This window comes from Suricata suricatta, chromosome X (genome assembly GCF_006229205.1).
Source record: "Suricata suricatta isolate VVHF042 chromosome X, meerkat_22Aug2017_6uvM2_HiC, whole genome shotgun sequence".
Taxonomy (NCBI): domain Eukaryota; kingdom Metazoa; phylum Chordata; class Mammalia; order Carnivora; family Herpestidae; genus Suricata; species Suricata suricatta.
The window spans coordinates 91239661-91255790 of NC_043717.1; the positions used below are offsets into that span (position 1 = coordinate 91239661).

Consider the following 16130-nt stretch of genomic DNA (forward strand, 5'->3'; position numbering starts at 1 on the left):
ATATGTTTGCACTCACAGATCTAGCAGGAAAACAGGAGAGACCTAATGGAGAACCAGGGGGAGCGGAGGAGGGAGAGAGAGTTGGGGAGAGAGAGGGATGCAAAACTTGAGAGACTATTGAATGCTGAGAATGAACTGAGGTTTGAGGGGGAAGGGGGAGGGGGGAAAAGAGGTGGTGGTGATGGTGGAGGGCACTTAAGGGGAAGAGCACTGGGTGTTGTATGGAAAACAATTTGACAATAAAATATTATGGAAAAAAATAAATGATGGTTAATTTTGGCTGTCTCCAAGTTTTCATGGGTGATTGTTAAAATAGTTTTCAAAGTCTTTGGTAACCTAAAATGTTAAAGTTTTGCTTACATGATCAATTGAGATTGAATTCATTGGATATCTAATGAGAGAAGGGTCTAAAGCACTGTTTACAAGATGTGGGTTTGTGCTTCTAACTTGTTGCAGTGAAACTAAGGGTATTTGGATCTGTGGGGAAAATGTGCTTTATGCTTAATGGATTCATAAGTTTGCCATCTAAAAAACAATTCTGATGTAACATAGAGTTCATAATTGGTTACTACTTAATTTTCACTGAGACTGATATTTCTAAGAGTTAAAATTCTGCTAAATAGAGTTAAAAGTGATAAAAATAAGAAAAGCAACTCTGTATGTAGAAAAGTAGGAAATAAGAAACAAAGACATAAGAAATGGAAATACATCTTTGTTGAAGGTAAAAGAAAGGAATTTTTTCCTAAATGAGACTGGTTATTTGGACAGAAATGGCTTGGAACAAAATCTAATTGCAAGGAAAAGTTGTAGAAGGTTCATGAAGGAAAATCTTTAAAAAGAATTTTTATGTGTGGTCAGGATGGAATAAGTTAAAATAAATGGATTTTAAAAGTAAAAAAAAGAAAAAGAACAAAAAGAACCAAAATGAACTCTTGTGACCTCACCAAGATAAAAAGCTTCTGCACCACAAAGGAAACAATCATAAAAACTAATGCAACTGATGGAATGGGAAAAGATAGTTGCAAATGACATATCGGATAAAGGGCTAGAATCTAAAATCTATAAAAAACTCACCAAACTCCACACCCAAAAAACAAATAATCCAGTGATGAAATGGGCAGGAGACATGAATAGACACTTCTCCAAAGAGGACATCCAGATGGCCAACAGACACATGAAATGATGCTCAGCATCACTCATCATCAGGGAAACACAAATCAAAACCACACTGAGATACCATCTCATGCATGTCAGAGTGGCTAAAATGAACAAATCAGGAGACTATAGATGCTGATGAGGATGTGGAGAAACAGGTACTCCTTTACACTGTTGGTGGGAATATAAACTGGTGCAACCGCTCTGGAAAACAGTGTGGAAATTCCTCAAAAAACTAACAGTAGAACTCCCCTATGGCCCAGCAATAGCACTGCTAGGGATGTACCCAAGGGATAGAGGAGAATGAGAACGAATGAAATCTGGCCATTCATGGCAACGTGGATGAACCTCGAGGGTGTCATGCTAAGTGAAAAAAGTCAGGCAGAGACGGACAGATACCATATGTTTTCACTCGTATGTGGAACAGGAGAAACTTAACAGAGGACCATGGGGGATTGGAAGGGGACAAATAGATAAGGAGAGGGAGGGAGGCAAACCATAAGAGACTCTTAAATACTGAGAACAAACTGAGGGCTGATGGGGGTGGGGGAGAAGGGAAGGGGGGTGATGGCCATGAAGCAGTGTATTTGTTGCGATGAGCACTGGGAGTTATATGGAAACCAACTTGACAATAAACTATTAAAAAATTAAAAGTAATTAAATAAATAAAAACATTTTTTAAAAAGTCCTAATGCAAAGCATATATACTGTATGGTTATATTCACATAAAGTTCAAAAGCAGGCAACAGTAATCTATACAGCATTATTTTTTTTTAATAATTTATTGTCAAATTGGTTTCCATATGACACCCAGTGCTCTTCCCCACAAGTGCCCTCCTCCATTCCCATCACCTCCCTTCCCCCATCCCACTCCCCCTTCAACCCTTGGTTTGTTTTCAGTATTATAAATTAGGAAAGTGTTTACTTCTATAGGTGGGGGTTGGTGATGACTGAAATGGGCACAAGAGGTGGCTTCTGAGACACTGGTCATGTTCTGTTTCCTGACCTGGGTGCTAGTTACACAGGTTTGTTTTTTAGTTTGTCAAAATTCATTGAGATATATACTTTTGATTTGTATACTTTGTTTTATATATATATATATTTGTATACTTTGTTTTATATATATATAATGCTTCAATAAAAATTATAAATAAATAACTTTAGGGATATTGCCAAATAGTACTCAAAAATAAATTTAGTCTTAAAAGCACATATTAGAAATAAAGATTGCTCTCTCAGGTTCTCGTTTCCAAAATGACCAAGAAAAGAAGGAATAATGGTCTTGCCAAAAAGGGCCACGGCCACGTGCAGCCTATTCACTGCATCAACTGTGCCCGTTGCCTGCCCAAGGACAAGGCCATTAAGAAGTTCGTTATCTGGAACATAGTAGAGGCTGGCGCAGTCAGGGACATTTCCAAAGCGGGTGTCTTCAATGCCTACGTGCTTCCCAAGCTGTATGTGAAACTACATTTCTGTGTGAGTGGCGCCACTCACAGCAAAGTAGTCAGGAATCGCTCTCATGAAGCACGGAAGGACTGAACACTGCCACGCCACCCCGATTTAGACCTGCTAGTGCTGCCCCACGACCTCCACTGAAGCCCATGTAAAGATAAGGATTGAAGAAAAACTTTCTCTGGAAAAAGTAAAATAAAAGAGGCTATACTTTAAAAAAATAAAGAATGAAAATAAATGAACTAAATGGTCAACTCAAGATAGTAGAAAGCAGATGCGCCTGGGTGGCTCAGTCGGTTAAGTGTGTGACTTTGGCTCAGGTCATGATTTCACAGTTCATGGGTTTGAGCCTTGTGTCAGGCTCTGTGCTGTTAGCTCAGAGCCTGGAACCTGCTTCAGATTCTGTGTCCCCCTCTGTCTCTCTGCCCCTCTCCTGACCACACTGTCTCTCAAAAATAAATAAATGTTAGAAAAAATTTTTAAAAAGATAGTAGAAAGCAATAAGTCTAATGAAGTTAAAATGAAAAAATTATACAGATAAAAATATACATTAATAAATAGAAAATAAAACTGAAAACTAAATAAAATACCAAAAACCAGTACTCTTGAAATAATTTATATAAACAAATGCAAATAGTATACATAAAATATACTTATTAAAAATATTTACTTAAAAATATTATTATAGGGGGACTCAGTGGTTTAAGCATCTCACTCTTGATCTCAGGGCTGTGAGTTCAAACCCTGCATTGGGCCCCACATTCAGTGTAAAGCCTACTTAAAAAAGTAAAAAAATAAAACAAAAATATTATTACAAATAATATAAACAAAAATTTAGCAAATATGATGATTTAAAAAGAGATAGCAAAATAAGCAATATCAGAAACACAAAAGCAGCATAACTAGAAATAAAGTGAAGACTTTAACAATCACAGGAGAATACCTTGTTCCATTTAATAACAATCAATGTGAAACCTCAAAGAAAAAAAGGACACATTCAAGGAAAATACAAATTACCAAAATCAGCCCAAGAATAACAAAGAATGTTGAGTAGACCAAAAACCACAGAAGAAATTTTATTAGTAGCCAAAATTTTCTAACCTCCTCCACAAAAAAGCCCCAGTGGTTTTACTGACATATTTTATCAAAGTGTTAAGAAAGCAATATTTACATGTAAATGAATAGAAAAAGTTCTTGTAGTATACAACTAAACTGATAATAATGGTTGCTTCTAGAAAAAAGAGGTAGAAATGTAGAACAACAAAATAATAAATAATATTTTTATTGAATGCATTTATATATTACTTGTATTATTTATAATTTCTTAAGAATTACTCTACAATTCAGGGGTGTCTGAGTGGCTCAGTCAGTTAAGCATTTGACTTCAGCTCAGCTCATGATCTCGTGGCCTGTGAGTTGAGCCCCACATCAGCTCAGAGCCTGGAGCCTACTTCAGATTCTGTGTCTTCCTCTCTCTCTCTGCCCCTCCCTTGCCTATGGTCTGTCCCTCTCTCTGGGTCTCTCAAAAACAAAATAAACATTAAAAAAATAAAAAGAAGTATGGCCCTTGTTTTCAGATTTATGGCTTCCAAAACTGAGACAATAAATTTCTGATGTTCCAAGCCACCCAGTTCATGGTACTTTGTTACAACATCCCTAGGAAATTAATATAGTCCTCTCCTCAAGAAAATAAAATAGGAAACTTTTAAAGTGCAATGGAGGATTGGAGTGTATTAGCTCTATAATGCTTTGGGTAACAAATTACTCAGAGATAGGGCACTTCTGAGAAGAGTCAACTTTAGGTAACATTAGGAGCTATGGACAATAGAAGGGATTATAAGGGTGTTGATGTCCTAGAAGACTCAGAATGCCTATAAAAGCCAGCATGCTTATGACCATTTTCTTAGTGTTTTCAAAAATACTTTTTTTCTGAATCTATCTGATGACTTTCTGGTGCCACATAACGCAGAATTTCTCCCTCTTTGGTATTATTTTTTGTTTATCTAAATGGAAAACCTCTTGGAAACAGATAACTTGAGGGGAATCATCAGAGGGAAGCAGGCTTTCCCATTGCTAAGCTGCTCAGTCTTGCATCTAGTGCTCAACTCACATGTTGTTTAATCAGAGTGGAGGCTGATTTTTGTCTTTTAAAGGTCAGTGGCTTACACTGGGAATTAGGTAAGAGCTTTGAAGACATAGCATTGGGAATGAGTTGGGATATTCGATTTACCTTTCTCTGAAGAGCTGGAGGCAGAGCCCACTTCTTTGTCAGCCATGGTATGATCTCTTTACTATAGACAACAGGCTCAGGAATTCAAGATCTTTCAGCCAGCAGCTGTTATCTAAGAGTTAGAACTGAGGCCACAGAGACCTGACTAGAAAGCTGTTCTACAACCATGCTGACCTGCCTGACAATTGAAAAGGCAAGATTCTTTCCCCAGGGCTTGAAATTGCCCGCCCCCCCTCTTCATTAAACATGAAATTCACAGAATTTAGAAGTTCATGAGGTTGAAATGTTCACTTGCTGAATTGGCCTTTGATGGTCACTCATTTCTCATCTGTGTCTTCCTGTGTTCCAGACTCCTGTCGGCATGGCCATAATATATAGAAAATAGCCCCTTCTCAGCAAAATACCTTGAGGTTCATAAATAACAAATAGCTGAAAAGGGAGAGAGCCTGTGCCTTAGTTGGCTATGTAAGTTTAAAATGTGCCATCTTTTATTTTTTAATTATCTTTTGTTTTCTTTAATTTCCCTAGTGAATCTTTGCAGAAGTTAGGTAACCATAATTACAATTCAAAAGGAAAGTCCTCCCCACAGGGTAACTGGCAAGATTTTCCGCTATAATCATCTTGACCAAATATCTAATCATCATACAAATCATGCCCTTGGCATTTGCAAAGATTTTCCAAGATCTAAAAGTATATCCCTTTAAGGAGACATCAAATAAAATGGGGAAATTATGGCAAAGTTTAGCATTGTCATTACAATCTGTTAGGCTTTTTTTTATGTTTTTTATTTATTTTTGAGAGACAGAGAGAGACAGCATGAGCAGGGGAGCGTCAGAGAGAGAGAGGGAGATACAGAATCTGAAGCAGGCTCCAGGCTGTGAGCTAGCTGTCAGCACAGGGCCCGATGCAGGGCTCAAACCCATGAACCGTGAGACCTGAGCTGAAGCCGGAAGCCCAACCGACTAAGCCACCTAGCCGCCCCTCTGTTATGCTTTTTGAAATGTGGTACAAGCTTTGATAATATGGTGTGATTCACTCATTCATATATTCATTCAGCAGTTATTTATAAGGAACCTACATTTTAGGCACCATGCTACACACTGAGGATACATTTGTAGGCAAGATGGACCTTGCCTTCACTGAGGTTATGGACTGATTAAGGAGATACACAATTAAAGCAGTAATTACAATAATGTATGATGCATTCTGTGAAAGGTTACCCTCTGAAGTTGCCATGAGACTACAATAAAGGGACATTTTTCCTGGACTTGGGAGTGGGAGAGGAGTTAAGAAGACTTTTCACTGGTGGTGAAATTTTAGCTGAAACCAGAAGGATAAGTCGGTCTGGCAGGATGTGGGCAGATTATAGTTCTAGTCAGTAGAAATCCATAAAATAGTCCAAAATTGTGAGGCTATTATCGTAAAAGAGGAAGAAGTATGGCCAAAAAGAAAAAGAGAGAAAAAAAAGGAAAGGAAAGGAAAGGAAAGAAAGAAAGAAAGAAAGAAAGAAAGAAAGAGAAAGAAAGAAAGAAAGAAAGAAAGAAAGAAAGAAAGAAAGAAAGAAAGAAAGAAAGAAAAAAGAAATTGAGCAAGTGGTCATAAAAGGTTTTCTAAAATGTGTAATAAATTTCGTCATTTTCCTTAGGCACTGGAAAACAACTGAAGGCTTTTGAGAAGGGAAATGACATGATCATATTTATACTTTAAAGGTACACTTCAGCTGTAATATAGAGAACTGATTGGCAAATGGGAAAAGAGTAGATGCAGGGAGACAACAGAGTTATTGCAGTAGTTCAATAGAGAAATAGTGGTGGCCTGGATGGGAGTGGTAGTCTGGTGCAGTGAAAGAAATGCAGAAGACTAGAGAGATTCACGAGATGTTAAGGACACAAGATGAATAGGATTTGGGGCTCCTGGGTGGCTCAGTCGGTTAAGCCTCCGACTTCGGCTCAGTTCATGATCTTGCAGTTCGCGGGTTTGAGCCCCACATTGGGTTCTGTGCTGACAGCTCAGAGCCTGGAGCCTGCTTCAGATTATGTGTCTCCTTCTCTCTCTACCCCTCCCTTGTTCGCACTCTGTCTCTGTCTCAAAACTAAATAAACATTTGAAAATTTTATTTTATTTTATTTTTTAATAGTTTATTGTCAAATTGGTTTCCATATAACACCCAGTGCTCTTCCCCACAAGTGCCTTCCTCCATGACCATCACCTCCCTCCCCTCCCCAGTTCATTTTCAGTATTCAATAGTCTCTCAGGTTTTGCGTCCCTCTCTCTCCCCAACTCTCTTTCCCCCTTCCCCTCCCCATGGTCCTCTGTTAGGTTTCTCCTGTTAGACCTATGAATGCAAAAATTTTAATAAAAAAAGATGAATAGGACTTGATGACTGAAAGTAAGAAAAGAAAAGAAGTGTTAAGGATAAGTCTTTGGTTTAGGGCATAAGAAACTGGGTGGTTGGTGATACCATTCACTGGAATAAAGAATGCACAGGAGAATATATGACCTTGAGGGACTGTAGAGAGGGATAGAAGAATTTAGTTTCAGAAATTTGAGTTTGCAGCACATGTAGTATATCCCTATAGAGATGCCTAATCAGTAATAGAGGAGAACCTGGGGATGGAAGTATAATTTGAGGGTTGCCATCATTTAGATTATACTTAAAGCCATCAAATAAGATTGCCTAGGCAGAGAATGTAGGACAGTAAATAGAAAGGGCTGATGTTCAAGTCCTAAGAAATCCAACATTTGATGTCTAAATGTAAGACAATAAGCACCCAAATGAGACTGAGTAGGAAAGGCCAGCAAATAAGAGGAAAATCAGAAGAGCTGTATCATAGAAGAATAAGAAAGGAGCCCGGTACGTTGAGCAAAGGAAAATGGTCAATAAAGTAGTATGATGCTAAGAAGCCAGGCAAGATGTGCACTGAGAAGTGTCCACTGGATTTAATGACACAGAGGTCATTTTCTGTCCCTCAATCTCAATTGTCTCAGTCTTAAAATGGAGGAGTTGGGTTTATCTTGATCTCACCCGAAATCATCCAAAATACTTTTGCTTTTATATGCTTTACATATTGGGCTTCCCAATGGAATGTGAGATTCCATTTGAATAAAGTAAAACTCCATGTATTAAAAAAAAACTCTAGGGGCACCTGGGTGGCTCAGTCGGTTAAACCTCCGGCTTCGGCTCAGGTCAGACCTCACGTTCGTGGGTTCGAGCCCCGCGTCAGGCTCTGTGCTGACAGCTAGCTCAGAGCCTGGAGCCTGCTTCCGGTTCTGTGTCTCCTTCTCTCTCTGCCCCTCCCCCTCTTATGTTCTGTCTCTCTCTGTATTAAAAATAAATAAAACATTAAAAAATTTAAAAAAAAAAAACTCTAATGAAAACTGTAGGAACTACACGCTGCACTGGGAATTCCAGCTCCAGATGAAATATTAGCAATATTAGATTTTCCAGCTGTAATATTCTATAATTCTATCCACTCAAGATGCACTCCAATTTACATTTATTTTACTGATATTATCTCCAAGTGATTCCTGATATGGATCTTCAAACCTCTTAGTCGGCCTCCTTATACTATCAACCCCATGTTAGTTTCTTTGCATCCCTCTCACTCTTCTCTCCATTGAAATCTTTCCAAGTCAAACTTAAGGGCTCACCTTCTCTCAAAAGTTTTCACTGACTCCAAGTCACATTGATAGTATGCTCCCCTGCCTTTGTTTTAGCAATTATCACACACTATCTCTAACTTAATAGTTCTCTGTTTGAGGTATGTTAGTCTTGTCTTTTTCTTTTTTTTTAATTTTCTATGTTAATTTATTTTTGAGACAGGGAGAGACAGAGTGAACAGGGAGGTGCAGAGAGAGAGGGAGACACAGAATCTGAAGCAGGCTCCAGGCTCCGAGCTGTCAGCACAGAGCCTGACACAGGCCTCGAACCTACGAACTGTGAGATCATGACCTGAGCCAAAGTCCGACGCTTAACCAACTGAGCCACCCAGGCGCCCGAGAGATATGTTAGTCTTATCTCCCCAGTGAGACTGTAAACTTCACTAGAGCAGCAACAATGTATTTGCTTGCCTATACCCCCATGCCTGACACAGGTTACATGTTCAGCAAATACCTAATAAAAACCATTTTCTCCTAAAACTGGTATGCAGCCTGCCTTTGTAGCTGTTAGGGCAGCAAGACCAAGCCCTATGCTCTGATATCTGTGACATGCTTACTGCAAAAGATTTCCATTTTATGGCATTTGCCATGGTTAATAGGGTAGGGCAGGGAGATGTCAATATTTTAGTTGCAGTAAAGCACAAAAAAACAAGCAAATGCCACAGGAAAGAAAACAACAGCAGACACTATACTCAGGAATCTGGGACCTTTGTTAAAAACATTCAAACCCCAGCATGGGCCTGGCATTAAGAATAAATATTTCATGCTAAGAGGCACTCATTTCTAAAGAAGGTCATGTTTGAGGTCATAGCTAGTATACTATGTTGCTTTAATGGGAACAATATAAAAAATACATTTTCTAAACAAGGGCTGTGGAAATGACTTTCCTTTGGCTTGTGATGCATTTACACTGGAAAACAGGTAAACATGGTTGAGACTTTCATTAAGCTATAAAAATTGATGGAGCCAATTATCTCCCTCTGAAATTCAATCAGTATAAGGAGAAGAAATGGCTTGGAAATGGAAATGAGGCACTGATAGAAGTATGAGTGGCATCTCATCTAGGCAGTCTCTGATTTTCATAGTGGCCTACAAGGAAATGGAGGTCCTTCTGGGAGAGCAAAATTGACTTGACAGTCAGCTGTTATGGAGCACCTCTTGTTCCTATGAGCCTTTGTGTTACACTCTGTCATGGATAATATTACAATGAAGGGTTCCAGCTCTTTGTTCTGGATAGATATTTATAGTGCAGTTGGAAGAGCCAAGATAAAGATATCTGAAATAACAACAGAACATTCACAAAGTGGTATGAGCTGAAACAAAATGTAAATTAGCTTTAAGCACCCAGGGAAGTGGGGAATCAGGGAATGATGTGATGTGTCTGTGTTTCCATGTGTATGTGTGCCCATTTCTATCTGTTGAAGAGGAAGTGGTGCAATAATCTGGGAAACTAAGCTTTATCCTGAGGAAGTATATGAGCTAGATTGTTGGAGGAAATGGGGCACTCTTTGTAACTATATGAACAATGGGTACAGAGGCAAAAAACAAACAGTGTATATAAATAAAAGGATAAAAAATATCCAGATTATTTAGACAACCAGGTCTTTGTGAACAAGGTTGGGATTGTAGAGTTGGGCAACAGGCATGCCAAGATTGGTAATAGAAGAAAGTTATAAAGATAAATTAAGACAAGTTGAAGGAGAGCTTCAAAACTCACAGCAAACATCATACTCAATAGTGAAAGACTGAAGGCTTTCCCTCTCAGGTCAGGAACAAGATAAGCATGCTCACTTTCACCAATTCTATTCAACATTGTACTGATGGTTCTAACCCAGGCAATCAAGTAAGGAAAAAAAGAGAAAAAGTCATCCAGATTGGAAAGGAAGAAGTAAAACAATCTCTATTTGAATATGATATGATCTTATATTTAGAAAACACTAAGGAATCCACTAAAAATCTATTATAACTAATAAACATGTTCAGCAAGATTACAGAATACAAGATCAATAAACAAAACTGTATTGTATTTCTATCCATTTACAATGAAAAATCAATAAATGAAATTAAGAAAATAAGTATATTTATAATTACATCAAAAATAATAACATACTTAGGAATAAATTTTAAAAGAAGTGAAAAACTCATACTATGAAAACTACAAAGCATTGTTGAAGGATATTAAAGTCCTAAATAAATGGGAAAACATCCATATTCATGAATTGGAAGATTTCATATCATAAAGATGGCAATATTCCCCAAATTAATCTGCCATTTCAACATAATCGCTATCAGAATCCCAGCTGACTTTTGTAGAAATTTACAAGCTGATTATAACTTTAATATGGAATTGCAAAGAACAAAGTAGGAAGACTTACACTTCCTCATTTCAAAACAGTACTAAAAACAACAATAATCAAGACAGTATGGGAGTAGCACAGGATAGGCATATAGATCAGAAGAATGGAATCATGAGTCCAAAATTAAAACCATGTGTCTAGGATCAATTTTTCAATAAGGGTGCTGCAACCATTCAGTTGGGGAAAAAAATATTTTCAATAAATAATGCTGGGACAGCAGGATAGTCATATGCAAAAGAATGAAGTTGAACCCTTACTTTACATCGTACACAAAATTAACTCTAAGTGGATAAGACCTAATGTAAGAGCTAAAACTATAAAACCCTTAGGAAACATAGAAGTAAATCTTCATCACCTCAGATTTTGCAAAGCATTCTTAGATAGGACACCAAAAACATGACCAACAACAAAAACAGATAATCTGGACTTCATCAAAATTTAAAACATTTGTGCTTCAAAGAGCAACACAAAAAAAGTGGAAAAGAGAACCAATAGAATGAGTGCAAATATCTACAAATAATATATTGAATAAAGATGTGTATCCAGATTATAAAAAGAACTCTTATAATTCGCCATCAAAAAGACAAAGAACTTGGGGCGCCTGGGTAGCTCAGTCATTAAGCATTCAACTTTAGCTCTGGTCATAATCTCATGGTTCATGGTTTCAGGCCCCCAATCAGGCTCTCTGCTGTCAGCACAGAGCCTACTTCAGGTCCCCTCGACCCCCCCCCACCCTTCTCCCACTCAGACTCTTTCTCTCCTTCTCTCAAAAGTAAACATTTAAATAAAGAAAGAAAGAAACTCAATTTAAAATATGGTCCAAAAGATATGAATAGACATGTCTCCAAAGAAGATACTAAAAATGGCCAATAAGCACATGAAAAAAATGTTCAATGTCATTAGTCATTAGGAAAATGCAAATTAAAACCACAATGAGATATCATTTCATACCCACTAGGACGGTTAGCTCAGTCCATAGAGCATGTGATGCTTTGATCTTGGTGGTATAAATTTGAGCCCCATGTTGGGTGTGGAGATTACTTAACAATTAAACCTTTTTTAAAAAAAGATGAATAGTAACAAGTGTTGAGGAGGATGTGGATTAATTGGAACCCTCATACATTTCTGGTGGAAATGAAAAATTGTACAGCCACTACGGACCACCGTCTGGCAATTCCTCGTGACTAAATATAGTAACCATATGACCCAGCAATTCATAATTATACACACAAGAGAAACCAAAACATATATCCACAAAAGTTTGCAAACAAATGTTCATAGTAGCATTATCCATATAGCCCCAAATTGAAAACTCAATCATCCATCAACTGATTAATGGATAGACAGAATTAGTATAACCATACAAGAAAATATTATTCAGCTAGCTGTCAGCACAGAGCCCGATGCAGGGCTGGAACCCACGAACCTGAGCCAAAGCCAAACGCTTAACCAACTGAGCCACCCAGGCGCCCCGAAAACACTTTTCTAAATGAAAGAACAGTTACATTGGACACACCGTATGATTCTATTTTGAAATGTCTAGAGAAAGCATATTAGAGAATAGTGATGGCTTAGGGCTAGGGCAGGGAAAGGAGAGAAATAGAGAGTGACTACTAACGGATATGAAGTTTCTTTTAGGGAGAATGGAAATTATTTTGTGGTGATGGTTGCACAACCCTGTGAAAATACTAACAACCAATGATTGTACACTTAAATTTTTTTTAATGTTTCTTTATTTTTGAGAAAGAAAGAGAAAGCGTGAGCAGGGCAGGAGCAGAGAGAGGCAGACACAGAATCCGAAGCAGGCTGCAGGCTCTGAGCTGTCAGCACAGAGCCTGATGTGGGGGGTCAAACCCATGAACCGTGAGGTCATAACTTGAGCCAAAGTCAGACGCTTAACTGACAGAGCCATACAGGCACCCCTGATTGTTCACTTTAAATGGGTGAATCGTATGATATATGAATTATATCTGAATAAAGCTGATATTATGAAGTGAAATGTATCTTCCAAAAAGATATGTTAAAATCCAAACCCCCTCAGTAGCCATGGATAGGACCTTATTTATAAATTTAATCAAGATTTAGTCAAGTTAAAATAAAGTCATTACATTGGTCCATAATTCAACATGACTGGGGTCTTTACAGAAAGAAGAAAATTTGAACAAAAATACACAGGGAAAATGCCATGTGCTACAGAAGCACAGATTGGAGTAATGTAGCTGCCAGCCAAGGAAAACCAAGGATTGATACGCAGCACCAGAAGCTAGAAAGAAGCAAGGGATGATTCCAGCCAGAATCATAAAAAGGATCATGGACCACTGACACCTTGATTTCAGGCTTCTAGCTTCCAGAGATGCGAGACAATAAATTTCTATTGTTTTAAGTTGCCCAGTTTGTGGAATTTTGTTATGAACCCCATAGCAATATAATACAGCTGTTAAAAATGAATAAATAGAGGCACATGGGTGGCTCAGTCAGTTAAATGCCTAACTCTTGATTTCCACTCAGGTCATGACCTCATGGGTTCAAGAGATTAAGCCCCATATCTGGTTCAAGAGAATAAGCCCCATATCTGGTTCAAGATATTAAGCCCCGTGTCAGGCTCTGTGCTGACAGCATGGAGCCTGCTTGAGATTTTCTCTCCCTCTCTGTCTGCCCTCCCTTGCTCATGCTATCTCAAAATAATAAACAAACATTTATAAATAAATAAATCCAAAGTGTTTCAACTTATATGAGATATCAAATATAACTAGGAGTTAAGAGACCTACATTTTTGGTCCCAATTTTCTCCTCACTGTATGATATAAGGTAAGTCACTAGCTCTCTCTGAGCCTAAATTTTCCTATTTAGAAAATAATGCAGGAATTGGGTTACATAATCACTAAGGTGCCTTCAAGGATGACATTCCCACCATTAATAAAACTAATTTATCTTACAGTTGGGAAAATGTTAGCAGGGGGCCCAAAATTCAAATAACACCATAAAAAGTAGGGAGATATTTTATAACCAAATTAACTTTTGCCGTCATGAAGTTCCTTTGCTCATCTTGACATTGTGCTGGAAGTAAAATCACCTCCATTTCTTCTTAGCTCCTATAGGAACATGAAATCATTCCCCAAGCCTTGTAGGGGCTATGAAATGAGACATAACAGTTTCTAAGATATAATACAGTTATGAATTAAAATCCATTTGTTCTTTCTCTTATACTGTAAATGCATAACATCCTTTCTGGCACTGTGTTAATATAAAACCTATGTGCTACCAACAACTAAGCCTCATTTAACCACTGAATGAAAGGTAGCATTGTCCTAGTTATTGTTCTGCCTTGTATTCAAAGATGTTTTATGTAATTTGCAAATCACTGGTTTTGATGCCCATTAAAGAAATTTCATGCTGACATTGTAATATCATGATTATAAATGTACAGCACACTTGCACCACACATAAAGCATTCAAAATGGCTTCCCCCTCCCTTTTCTATGTTTTAAAGATTTGGAACATAAAAAGTTTTCCTTTATTGTTTCATTTCTGGTTTTTTTAACTCTTTTTTAAATCTCTCCTGTGGTCCTTTCTCTTTGCAAGAAAAGTCACTTGACCCTCTTGAAACTGGCAATCTCCCTTGTAGCTCAAGAAATGGAGTTTCATCAGTTGCTGAATTGCGCTCCTGCCATAAAGATGTCTTTTCATTAACACATAGCCTCATGTGAAGTTTAAATTAACTTCCCAGATCACCACAAAGCAGCAGAATTTCTTTTCACAGGCAGAATATTCAGGAAGCAGGATTTTTATTTAGCTTTAAAATAATGAACTCTTCTAAGTGCCAATCATTGGCTTCTTGGCAACTCATTATGGTTTCTACTTAAGAGCCTGCCTATTGCACTTAAGATTTTCCAACTTACTATTGCTAATTTGTATCAAAACTTTTTATCCTGTGGGTTTTTATAAAATGGCATTTTCAATTTCATGCTACAGTAGTTAGTTTCATATTCATTCAGTCACTTGTTCATTCAGCAAGTATCTGTTGAGTACTGTGCAAAGTTAAATAGATTTAATTTTTTATAAGTTAAACCACATTTCAATACAATACATAAGTAGTTATTTAGAAGAAATCTAAAGTGGGTCCTTCTGTAAAGTAAATAATCATTTGGTAAAGAGATATCTCTAACTTAACATACGTTGCATTGAGTTTACTTGAAGTAAGGACCCTATTAGTTGAACATAGATGGAACACTAAATGTTCCTAAGGGGACAAGAAATGTGGTTTTGAGCCCACATAAGACAGAAAGGTAGAACTGAGACTCGTATTTAAACTCAGGATCCTCAAAATCTACCCATTCTCTGTAAAAGAGACAAAACAATTTTACCCATCATCTCAGGAAAACATCAAGGATACTTATGGGTTCCTAGGGGCTAGAGATTGAAAACAAATCCTCCATGAGAAATAATTCTAAGTATGTGGTGTATTTCTGCATGGGGGTGCCCCATATACATTATTCACATGGAATAGTACAATAAATTAACATAAAACTTGGTCCAGACTCCTAGTCTGGTAAGACTGGTAAAAACTGGTAAGACTCCTAAGGTTCTTGTGGAATTGAAACCAATTACTTAGAAATATCTCGATCGGGTTTTCCATGTAGAGTATCATGTTGTCTGCGAAAAGGGAAAGTTTGACTTCTTTGCCGATTCTGATGCCTTTTATTTCCTTTTGTTGTCTGATTGCTGATGCTAGGACTTCCAGCACTATGTTAAACAACAGTGGTGAGAGTGGACATCCCTGTCGTATCCCTGATTTCAGGGGGAAAGCTCTCAGTTTTTCCCCATTGAGGATAACATTGGCTGTGGGTTTTTCGTAAATGGCTTTTATGATGTTTAAGTAAGTTCCTTCTATCTCAACTTTCTCGAGAGTTTTTATTAAGAAGGGATGTTGTATTTTGTCAAATGCTTTTTCAGCCGCTCTGGAAAACAGTGTGGAGACTCCTCAAAAAACTATCAATAGAACTCCCCTATGACCCAGCTATAGCACTGCTAGGGATTTACCCAAGGGATAAAGAAGTGCTGATGCATAGGAGCACACGTACCCCAATGTTCATAGCGGCACTTTCTACAATAGCGAAATCATGGAAAGAGCCTAAATGTCCATCAACTGATGAATGGATCAAGAAGATGTGGTATATATATACAATGGAATACTATATGGCAATGAGGAAGAATGACATATGGCCATTTGTAGGAAAGTGGATGGACCTTGAGGGTGTCATGCTAAATGAAATAAG

General features: G+C 37.7%; 1 pseudogene; it reads left to right on the forward strand.

The window, feature by feature from the left end:
- The first annotated feature begins 2409 nt into the window (after positions 1-2409).
- LOC115284197 lies at positions 2410-2694 on the forward strand (annotated as a pseudogene).
- The last annotated feature ends 13436 nt before the right edge of the window (positions 2695-16130 follow it).